At 33.7% G+C, this 12,447-nt stretch overlaps 1 protein-coding gene across 2 annotated transcripts in view; it reads right to left on the reverse strand.

Moving 5' to 3' along the window:
- Window positions 1-12,447, reverse strand: part of Tmeff2 (transmembrane protein with EGF like and two follistatin like domains 2) — a 242,901-nt gene that overhangs the window by 34,661 nt on the left and 195,793 nt on the right. The window lies entirely within an intron of this gene.

Genomic DNA, 12,447 nt, shown 5'->3' on the forward strand with positions numbered 1-12,447 from the left:
TAAGGCAGGAGAGCTATCCTCACCTTAGTGCTCCGTTTTTGTTTTGGGGGTGAAGAAATGGTAGTAAAATATACAAGTGATCTTGACATATGAGATGACAGTGCCTGGTCGCATGATGATAACATGCTTCTTATTAAGAGGACTCTACCCCAAGGCATAGGAGCCTTGCACAGTTCTGAAGTATAGAAAGCAGTAAGACTCAGCTCTAATGAAAGCAAGAACAAATTCTGGCTTTGGGATGCATTCAAACACATACAAAGTTTGAATGAATATTAAGAACTACTCAAAAGAAACAGAACAAGACTAAGGCAGGAAATAAGAGGTGAGATCATCTGCCTAATGTTTATATTCATTTCAGGTTTTCAGAGACAATTTTCTGATTCAAATCAATTCAATATTGTTTCTAAATGCTGAATCTAGTAAGAAAGAGCTTTTCTTTTCCAAGAATAATACTGTTTGCTGAGGTTTTTAAAATGTCACATAGAGCATTGAATGAACTATGCTATTTCAAGGCTCAAAATTAAATCCAAAGTCTAATAATAGTTTGTAGATGTATTTTGCTAAACCCTGGGTAGCCCATGTACTGAAAATATTATGATAAGTAAAAGTAATATAACCTATGGAGGTAAACTACCAAAGTTTGTTTTCTTTCTTTTTAAAGGAATGAAGGGCACCTTTGGAAATCAAGTCCCAACAGAAGAATTTGTTAATTAAAAAAGGCACATTGCCTTTTTAAAAATAATCAAGGATTATAAACTGATGGATTAGGTGATTAAGACAATGGAGAAAATCTATTTCTCCAAAGAAATTTAAAAACAGGATGAAAGCTCATTTGTATGGTGAGGAGGGGGCTAGAATTTAATTTTCATGAACACCAGATTGATTGTTTATTTTCTGTTTACCAAAGGAAAGGACAAGAATTTCAACTTAAAAATCCCTTCTTTGCAGTACTTGAAAGGTTTATGCTTGTCCTGATTATTTGTAATCTCTCAATGAAATCCCATATTTTGAAATGTGGGAATGATGGATGTATCTTATCTGGAATGTGCTGTTAACATTTTTAATTAAAGATTTTAATTGGCATACACTTTTACTTAAACTTTGTAACTGTTTTCTTTCACAGGCTAAATAATATTGTCTGAAACTAAAACAATTTTTACTCAAAGTGTGAAACACTCTACACATGTTGGGTTCATGGATAAGATGTGTGATCTTTTGCATGCATTTGTCTTAGGGACAAGTTAAAGGGGCTAGGAGGAAATACAACTTATTGTCATAATATAAATTGTTGCCCCAAACAACTTTTCTGCTTTGGGAAAATTGAGTCTGAATGAGACTTAAGCCAATCAGCAGAGAACAGAATGACCTGGGGGCATAAATTAAAAGCTTTATATATAGTCAAAGGAAGATGAAACCCAAGGGTCTTTTCATCCAATTTTTTTGTATCCACTTGTTATACACATTTAGTGAACTGACACACAGAAATGGGAATCTAAAATTTTAAAATATTCAGTTTGAATTTTGTTAAAGTTAAATCAAATTTTATTTTGCAAACAAAATAATTATTTCTATCATGAAAATAAACAAAAATTTGATTACAATATGAAAAAATCCTAAAATGAAAAGCATCCATATCTTAAATTTCTTTCCAATAATAATTCCTTATAAGTATAGAGTAAGTCACATTTCACAAGGGCTTTCTTGGTCAAAACATGTGATAAAGACAGAAAAGATGTTACCTTCATTTCTATGATTCTCATAAAGGTTAGGCAACTTCCCCTGGTTTTATAATATTTGTAAATTGAGCAACTAGGTTCAGAATTTAGGTCTTTTGATAACTTGTCCCTCGTGTTTTCCATACACCTCAGTAGATACTAACAAGCTAACATTTAATAAATTACAGATAATTGTACATTAATTCACCTGTTCTATACCATATATATTTACCTCAATTTCCTTATTAATGACAACTTTTCACACTGAACTGGCATAGATGAAAAAATAAAATAAACCAAACCAAAACCAAAACTAAAACCAACCATTCTACCTCTCAGAGATGTTCTGTTTCTACAACAGATATCAGACATCATAAGTTTTTTTCAAAACATTAACACAAATTTCTCAGACAATTTATTTACCAACCTCTCCTTCTCAGGTATTTTTCTCCAGTAAAAAGGGCCATGGAGCACATATTGAATGAACAGGTAGTTGTACAATGTAAGAGAGCAAATAGCTTAGCTGTGAAAGTTATTCATTTGTTTCAATGCTAAAGTAATTACTGTAGCAAAGACTGGCTCATTTATCATTTCCTGTTGTCTTTGCTACTTTTTCAAATTGTCTTTTTAAACAAATATCCTCATTGTCCTTGTTGCAAAACCAATAACTTTATTTCACTAGGTAAGGCAACATACTGATATAGCAAGCTTTATTCCCTGTTTTGAGGAGGGTCTGTGCCTGGGACCAACCTAATTGTATCACACATTTGCATCCTTCCCTGGAGAATTGGCACAGAACAGTTGAGTGCTAAACTGCTATTTAAGAAACATCTTTAAGTTCCCCTTTTGTTTTGGCTATGAAGGTTTTCATAAACACTTGAGTTCTCAAGCTGTATCAAATATTTTGTTCTATGAACAACACAATGACTCCAGCATTAAGAATTTCTGCTGAATGTTTTAATAGAATTTAGCCAGTTGGTTTTAAATGTATTTCTATGAGCCAAGGTTTACAAAAATTTATAATGAGGAGATGTGCAGATAATAAAAAGAAGTTTTGAAACTATTGCTATTGCCTTCTCAAAGAACATCATTAGAAGAATTTTTTTTTTCCAAATGGGTAGTGTTTGGTTCAGCAATTTAGTTAGTATTTGTAGGAAACAGCTAATATGAAAAAGAAGAGGGTATAGGTTTTAATAGAAGCGAAGCAGGGCCCAGGTTATGAGAATACTAGTTAGCAATACTGCCGAAGAGTTTAGGATCATGAGACTTCTCAACATTTTATGGTCACTACAGGTACAGCTTCCTCTTCAGCCAAATGACTTCATCATTCTCATAATTCTTTGTAGAAACAGATATTCCCTTTTATTCGTGGAGTCTTACACTTCTATTATGAGTCAACTATTATTTAAGAAAAGTGAGTATGTATTTGAAGCAGCAAGATGAAAAAGAACTTGGATTAAGTCAGTGGACCTTGATCTGTGATTGTATCTCTTTTTGCGCAATAAGAAAAATGGAGATGTGATTAGGGAGGCCCAGCTTTGGACTCCAATGTCCCCTGCCTCCTAGGCCCCACCTAATATGTACTTTCTTATCATTTCTAGTCTCATAAGGCAGGATTTCTAAACCTTGGCACTTCTGGCATTTTGAAACTGAGACAAGAATTTCTGCATTCCTATTCCGAGCTCTTTCTCCTACAAAATGCCATTTGTAAGTCATTTGTTCTAAAATCCAAATGAAATTAGGAAATAAATATGATTATTCACATCATTGGAGAATAGCCTCTTAGAGAATCCAAAACAACAGATAACACATGTAATTTCTAGTTTGTTTTGGAATGAACTAAGTGAGCCAATTCCAGTGGTATTTTTTTTCCCTGATGATTATGATGATGATGATAATCATGATTATAATGAAGATGATAATGATTTTCTTAGGATAACATTACAATTAGCTATTTCCTGAGCACTTATCAATTCATGGCTAAGGTGAAGAACTTAGAAGCATGCTAAGTTGCAGGAAGCAACCAGCTTCAATTCTAGAATATATTACTGAAGACTTACTTGGATATGTGTTAGTGACTGTTTGTCAAAAAGATGGTATGCTTACTATTGATTGTACTAGGTACAGAACACAATGTGAACCATTTATGAAAACTACAGAGAATTTTCCTGTTGGTTCTTCTACAGATAGTCTGCCTGTTAATTCTTCCTCATGCTTTCATAGCTACTTTTCATTAAAAGCCATAAACCAATAATATGGGCAGATGTGCCAATTGTGGGTGATGGGTAAGTGGGCAGGGGTGTACGGACAGGAATGGCATTTGCTCAGAGCTTATTCTGAACAACTGAAAACCTTCAATTTCCATAGGGGCTCTTTAAATAACAGAAAAATAAACAGGAAAAAAATCTAGCAGTGTAAGATTTGTAGAATAATTGCGACAGTACATGGACAATCAATCTGCAGAAGTGAATTTGGACATGTACTCCCTGGCAAAACACTAATTGCTTGTTGGTTTAACGTCTATAAACTAAATAACATGAGCACTCTGGAATACCTAATTTCTGGAGGAGAAATGGAGCTGGTTTTCAGTCTTCATTTTCTGAATGATTTTTAAAAACATTATGAAATTTTTGTGTAGGTAAACATTTATTTTTATTATTAAATAGAATTTTAAAGCATACTCTGGGGAGGACATTTTCTAATGTATGATACACAGCTTTGAGCCTCAGAAAGTATGAAAGAAAGTTTAAAAGCAGAGCAATTTTTTTATTGGTCTGGAATATATTTTATAGATACATTATGTAACACTATCAAATATTACATTAGCAATATAGCATTAGCAGCCCTCGGCAAAACCCTCCATCTCATTCTATGTGGGGTAATTAATAGATTTCATTATGTTCATATTTTATGAAGTTAAACATTAATAATTTCATCATAGAGGACATGTATCAGCACAAATGCCAAAAATTACCTTAGAAAAAAAACTGTTTCTAACCATATTCATTTTTTTCTTTGTTATTGGTCAAACCTCTTTGGATTATATTGTGACTTTCAAAGTTAACTTCGTGTAAAAACTTTCGTAGGATGTATCATCCAGTATGACTTGAGTTATATACTAATACTGACATTTCTTGGGGACTGTTGAGCAAGAGATCCCAGAGAAGCTCAGAAGTGAGCAAGATTTCCTCAGGCTTGTTCAGAACAGGAGAACAGGCCTCACTATACCTTGATTAAATTTACTATATGTAGGAAAGCAGATAGACTGGTTGGGTGGATGCCCAGAAATGGTAACTCAGACAACAGAGAGTCACACAGGCCAACAGTGTTAGTGCAAGTTTTGACCATGAAGAGAAGGTCCTAGTCAAGGACACATGCTGTTTACACTGATTTGAGGTCAAAAGTATCCCTACTGTGTAGACATTTGTATCAGACTTCTTAGCTTGGTGCCTTAAACATCTAAAGCATAAGAGCTCTATTTAGCTTACTAAGTAACCTCATTTTCACTGGACTTGTCAGAGAATTTAATTCTAGGAGGCGACTACAGTGGTCAGTGTATAGAAGTCCTCTAGGCAATTTTTTCTCATTGCACATCAATGCTCAGGCATTAAGTTTATTAAATTTGGTTGATGCGAGTTCATCATGGAGGGAAGCTGACTTTTGGTGTGGCCAAACCTTAAATTTCTGAGTCTACAAGTTTAAGAACTCTACCTGCTTTCATCATGAATTTGGCCAATATTTGAAGTATGATGTTCTTCCTATCCTGTGCCAGTTACCCATCTTCCACTGAGTCATCATACCCAAGATGTTTGTCCTTGTTGGTTCTCTGCTCTTGAGTATACCTGTCTTTCAGTTCTGAACATCCAAAACCTTTTACAACTCACCCAGAACTGTGTTCCACATATTTTGTGTCCTCTCTCCCTTGCACTTCAGGACTCAGGTGAAGTGCTGTCCTCCTTGCTGATCACTATCCATATTATTAGACCAGCACTTTTCTCAGGTCTTATCACTGGTTTTCACACAGTTGCTCTGCCGGGAGTATGGCCCGTATGCTGGATACCTCTCAATCACACCCAAAGAGTAACTGTTTTCCAAATGAATAACTGGAGGAAACAACTGTTTGGAAATGCAGTTCCTCTGCAAGATTTAGTTTTGCAGGTATTTTTAAATATATGTGGTTGATTATGTTTGTACACAGTCTCAAATTGTCAAAATGTGAAAACTGAATTTCTAATGTACTTGACAATGTGGGCTCTGTGTTTGGGGCATATCAAACTCATTAACCAAAGCAACAAATCAAAGTGCTCTGAACATTTTTTTTTTTTTTTTGAGACTACTTAAATTCTGTTTACTAGTTTTGTGGAAAACATTGTGTCTTGAAATTATACAGAGTGTCAGGACACACCTATTTCTCTTTCAGTTTTATGCATTCTACGAATACTTATCCTGCTCTTCCTAGGAACAGAAATAACATACTTGAGGTGAAAAAGATGAATTAAGGTGGAGAATTAGGGCATTTTAACTAATAATATTTGGGTGTTCGATTTCAAAGAGCTTTTCCTTATTTTTCTTCTATGCTAAGCAGAGCTTTATTTTTTATGATCAGATTTTATTAAAAAATATTTGTTCACTCCTCAAGATACACTCGTGTTAATAATCAACATGTAAGCATTAACATTTCTGAGTGAAAAATAATGTTTTGCACAAACAGAAATAAACTATATATTTCATTTCATAGTTATATATGAAACTATATATTTCATGTATTTTTTCCTTGGTCACCTATAGCATGTTTCTTCTAAATAACAAATATGTAGGTCCTCAAATATATACTCTGGGGTAGAAATAACTAATTTTAAAGATCAAATTGAAAAGAAATATAAATTATATCATCATTTTGCAGTTCTGTTATATTCTGTGTCCTCCTACTAAATTTTTATTTAAATCTCATGTTGCAAGAATATTGTGGTCTTATTAAATGACCAAAATATACCATATAAAAATTACATTGTAGGAAAATTGAAATATTGGGTGCATGAAAATTTAGACATATCAATGTGTTAAAAACATGTAAATAAGTGCTCAAAGTATTACTTTAAAAATGAATTAAAAAGTCAGCCAAGGTCCTTTGCAACAAGCTGTTTTATGGTTTAGGTAGGAAATAACCCTGCACACCTATTTTAATTGAGTCCTTAAATAGTGATATATGTGTAAAAACTCTGAGCACCTACATGGCCAGACCATGTCCCACAGAATGTGTCATGTTTACCATCAAAGTAAATTCTTTTTGATTTTCAGACCAAAAGGGAAGTTATAATAACAGGTACCTCACTAGCTGCCTGCTGATACCTTAAAAAATGTCTATTAATTTAAAATTCAATCCTTTGGAACTAACCTTACTATTTTCATTGAACAGATAAGGAAACTGAGGTCCAGAAAGGTCAACTAATTGACTGCAGGTTAAATAGGTAATATTAGCATGTCTATTTAACCTGGACTGGTCTAAACTCAGTCCTGCCTCTAAACCAGCTGCCACACATTTATGGAAGAGAAAGGTAGAAAGATAAGTAACACCTCCAGGTGAACAATTTGTTTCAGAAAAGAGCATTTCAAATAGGAAAAAGTGTGCATAAATGATGCAGGATGCATTTATGAACTGGGGCATAAACACAAAGTTTTCCAGAGTGTCTACGAGGGCCCAAGGCAACTCTTTAGCAGTGAAACTTCATCTGTATTGCAAATACCATTTCTGTGTTTATCTATAACTATGAACATAACATAATATTACAGATGACTGGCTACATGATTTTATGGGGAAAACAATGAAAGCACAGAAGTTCAAGAGAGCAGGAAAAATTGTGAGTTAGAGTTCATGGAAAGCTTTATGAATTTTGCAGCACTCTAATGTAAATCCCAGAGGGGAAAATACTTGAATTGAGACACTTTCCCTCAGAAATCTTGAGAAAATCTTGACATCTTAATTCATTTCCTGGGCTTAAATATTCTAGGCTAGTCTAGTGGCACTGTAATAGCCTGGGCAAACATTTTTATTTATTTCACTGCTGATACCAATATTTGTGCTACAAGCTGCTGCCTGCATTTGCTATTTATTTATTTCCTACAGATCAAATTATTGGCCCAGACATAATGTGCTTTCCAGTGAAGTGCTCCTTGTGTTCATGAGCAAATGGAAAAAGCTTCCATTTTAAATGTAGATTTTTGCCACATGACTGAATTAATTCATGTTATAAATATGATATGAAACCACTTGATAGTCCTGTCTATGCATGTTTACTGGAAGAGCAACTGAGGCAAATATTAGGCAAATCAAGCACCTATTTGCACAGGTGGATGGTCAATATGTCAAAAAACTGTGATCAGTTCTGGGTTAGCCAATTAGCTTCTTTGAGCCTGAATTTTATTTCCCCTCGTGTGTGTAACCCTGTTTTATTGGTTGACATTAGAACAAATGAGATAATGTGAATGGACCTTCGTAAAACTGCAAAGTATCACAAAGAGGTTGGAGACTTTTTTTTATTATTAATGTAGGATTTCTCAGCAAACACTGTTCCATTTGCTTTCTCTTGTCTATGTGGAGAAATATGAATCAGAGCAGGAGAATTTAAAAACCAAACAAAATAGTCCTTACAGGATGCTGAGAATACACAGACATAAGTTCAAAGAAAAGAACCACTTTTTGGAGTACTTTTTGGATACTCCAAAAAGTATCTCACAGCAACATAGACATCTTAGTGAAATGTTTTGGAGTCTGGAACTCTCAAGGGGTTAACTTTTGGGGTGCAGAACAGTAGCAAAGTCCCCCAAAATATTAAGCAGTGGTACTTCTTCCCTGGTACTTGACCATCACTCTTGCTGGATTCTGAAATTAGCAATGAAGCAATGAAGGCTTGAACCACAGCTCTATCATGCACTCTTTTTACTTAATCTTCTTAAACTTCCATTTCACACCTGTCAAATGCATATAATATCTCCCTCACATTTCTGTTACAGGACTGAAGAAGACAATATATGTGAAAAGGCTTTGTAAATTGCAATGGCTTCTACAGAGAACAAGTTATTTTGACAATTCACTTATACTATCTAGATACCCTTTCGAGATGTCAGTTTCTGCTTAATGTGGAAAAATGGGTCGATGGAATATTAATAGGATGGGTAGAATTTAGTTTAGCTATATCTTTCTGGTTTCTTTCTTCCATATTTCAGACCTGAGTTTAATAACTTAATAACTTATTCCTTAAAAATAAGAAATGGATTTCTAAAGAGAAAGTTTTACAAAGATTAATCCTTCCTAAATATTTTAAGAACTCATGAAGTGGCATCATGAAATGCTCAACAAATAAGATACATGGACTCCATGCATGCATGTAGCCAGCTGGACTCAGGCAGGAAATCACTGCTTCAATTCTGAAGGCACAAACTTGGGACTTATTATTCAAATTAATATCCACTAAAAATGGTAAATTTCTTTCCCTGTGGACCTCTTATCACCTCATATGTTCTTTATCCTTACTCAGGCTTTCTGACTCTTCTACTATCCCATTCCTGTTTAACCCATAGAAACCTGAGAAAAATAAGCTAGGTATGCTTTCCCTCTCAGACATTTTCCTTAGTGTTCTGCACTATTTATTCTTTCCAATTTGGAAATATACATGAATGAAATTCATTACTTTAGTCTCCCAAAGAAACACTATCATTGAATTGTACATATACAATGCTATGCTCTAGAAAGTTATCAAAAATGGATTTTAAAAAATCTCCCAAAATGAGTAGAAAAATTATAAAGAGCCTTTTGATGTGTTTCATAAAAGTCAATGTTGAGGACTTTATCCATTCTATGTTTTCCAGTGATGCTTTGTAAAAAGATCTATGCTAAATAATTCCGATATAATTTACCATAGAGAAACTTCATTTTTGGTCTCTGAATTTATTTTTTATATTTATATTAGAATATGAAAACTTAAGTTCCATTTAGCAAAGACCTAAGTTGATTTTGTTCACATTTGTGAAGCCAGACAGTGTCTGCATGTGGCAGGGACTCTATAACTATTTGTGGAATAAACTGACTCCATCATACTTTCTCGTTTTATATTGGTTTCAAGAAATCTCGGGGCTAAATGCAGTAACTGCAATGGTTTACATTGCTGATATATTTATTTTTCCTAACGGTTCTGTTTTTATGTTTTCAATTTCTGCTTAAACAATTTCATTGAATATAGTTTAATTATAAAACACTACAAATCCTTTTTGAAAACTGGTATAGAAAGTCATAAAATAAAATAGAGTTTACTTTCTAGATGATTAAAAAAAACAAGAGTTGAACTCCATTTTTTTTTTTAAACATTTAACACCTTATAGAATTAAGTACATTATTACTGGAAAAAGATATAGTCCCATATTCTGAAGCTCATCCAGACTTTTAAACAAAAAATCAGCACAATCATAAAATACATATATCAAATGAAGAGAAAGAAAATGGTTAAGCTTCATTTTCTTTTCATTAGAAGACATGATAGGGATAAATATATACTAATGTATATGTATGTATGTATGTACATTACATTTACTTTGAGGAAGTTTTCTGGTTTCCAGAGGCATAAAACATTTGCTACTTTAAATTTCTAGAAGGAAAATTTACTATTAGCAATTTAAAATAGTGGAAAGCCCAGAAACCCTGGCTTTGTGGTTTTATAAAATTTGTGTTCTCTGAACCTTTCTGTAGGAGAGGGCACAGGTTGCAATCTAAGCCCACGTCTTAAGACTGATGAAGGGAAAGCAACATTAAATTGTTTAGCTCATCTAGCAGGGAGCTTGCCATTAGGCTTTGAAACAGGCACCCAAAGCCGTGATTCAAGACTCAGCAGCAACTTGGGTCTCATTAAGGGAGAGAGGGCAGAATAGAGACCTCAGGAAGGGCAAAGAGAAAGCAACACTAGCAGGGACGATGTGGCAAATTCCTTAGTTTCCTGGAGCTGCCTGCATTTATGTGCCTGTGAGGATTATGGAATGCATATCTCGTGCAAGTTAGACATACTGTAGCCCAGTGCACATGTTAATTTTATTTTAGGATTGCTTCCTTACTTTGCTTCTTTACTTCTCTTTTCTTTCCCCTGCCTCACTTCATTCTTCCTCCTTTCTCTTTCTTTTCCCCTGTCCTTTCTTTCTTCTTTTTCATAAACCCTTCTTGATCTTGCTGGATTTTCTTTCTTTCTTTCTTTCTTTCTTTCTTTTTTTAAGGAGATATAATTTCGGTTTCTTTTTAAGATTTGGGTTCTCTTTAAAGAAGGTACCCATTTTTATACTTAGAAGGATATGTTCTTATATTACTAACTTTGTAGACTCAGAGGAACAAAAGAAGGGAGTTGGTAAAGGTTTTTAATGAAATATAAGGGGAAAATGAGAGTGTGTTAGGATCATTACTTCCCTCTGGTGGGAGAGTCTGTGATGTCTAAGGAGGAAAGTGGTTGTGGTATTAAATTAGCTGTGAGCACATAGCAAACTTCTAGGAATGTGAATCATACAGTTTCTGCTTTCCCTTTTTAGGTAGTTTTTAGCCTGTGAAATGTAAATTAAGACCACAATGACATATTGACTTTCCATTTGGTTCCTTTCATTTTTTCCCCTCCAAAGTATATGTACCAAAACTCAGGAAAATGTAAGTACCATTGGAAGCTAAGAAATGACTAAGTAATTTCTGAAGGGGTACACACAATGTATTTTAATAAAACCATTAATAAAGATAAAGTTATCTAAAGTATATTCTAGGGGAATTTTAAGTATGCAATCAATGTTTAGGAATTACAAGATTCAGTTGACATTAGTATTTCTTTTGTAAATTTGTATTGGAACAAGCATGTATTTTTAAACTTTTATCTTAAGTTTTCTTTGAGGTTTAGTAGATAAATTTGGTGATAAACTAGAAAAACCTGAACCACACTGAGTGAGCAAATAGTTTTCACATGCATGTGTTTAAAAACATTCTCTTTTCTTTCTGTGTCCAATAGGGGATAAGGTAGGAGACAATGTCAATTAAAAACAGTAACACTGAACACCAGAGATTATTTGAAGCCAAAACCAAGTATAAACATTTTTGTAGTAAAAATTTGTCTTTGAGAGGGAAATGAGATGGGGCAGGGGATGGGAGTATGAAAAATGGTGTAATGAGATAGACATCATTACCCTACGTACATGTGTGATTACATGAATGGTGTGAATCTACATCAGGTACAACCATAGAAATGAAAATTTGTACCCCATTTGTGTACAATGAATCAAATTGCAGTCTGTAAAAATAAAAGAAATATAAAGAAAAGGAAAACAAATAAATTGTTTTAAAGTTTTAAAAAATGAACAAATGGACATATGAAACCTGAATAACATTGACAGACTGGTTAACTCTATCATGATATTTATTGGTACAATTCACAAATGCATGTATATTTGCACATGATGCTGATCAACTTGAAGAGTTCCTTCTCAGGAGAAAATTTGATGTTCTTATTAGTGTAATGAAGGACGATTCAATGGAGAAGATTTTCACTGACTGTTGCATTTAAAACTTTTTTCCCCCAGATGAATTGGTTTGAAAACAGATATAAAATTATTTTCAGTATAGTTAGTATTAGTGACTTGGTCACTGTCAAGATATAGTATTATCTATAATAAAGTATAAAATTTATATTTGATTTATCCAAAATCTTAAACTTATATTACT

This window comes from Sciurus carolinensis, chromosome 3, assembly GCF_902686445.1.
Source record: "Sciurus carolinensis chromosome 3, mSciCar1.2, whole genome shotgun sequence".
Taxonomy (NCBI): Eukaryota; Metazoa; Chordata; class Mammalia; order Rodentia; family Sciuridae; genus Sciurus; species Sciurus carolinensis.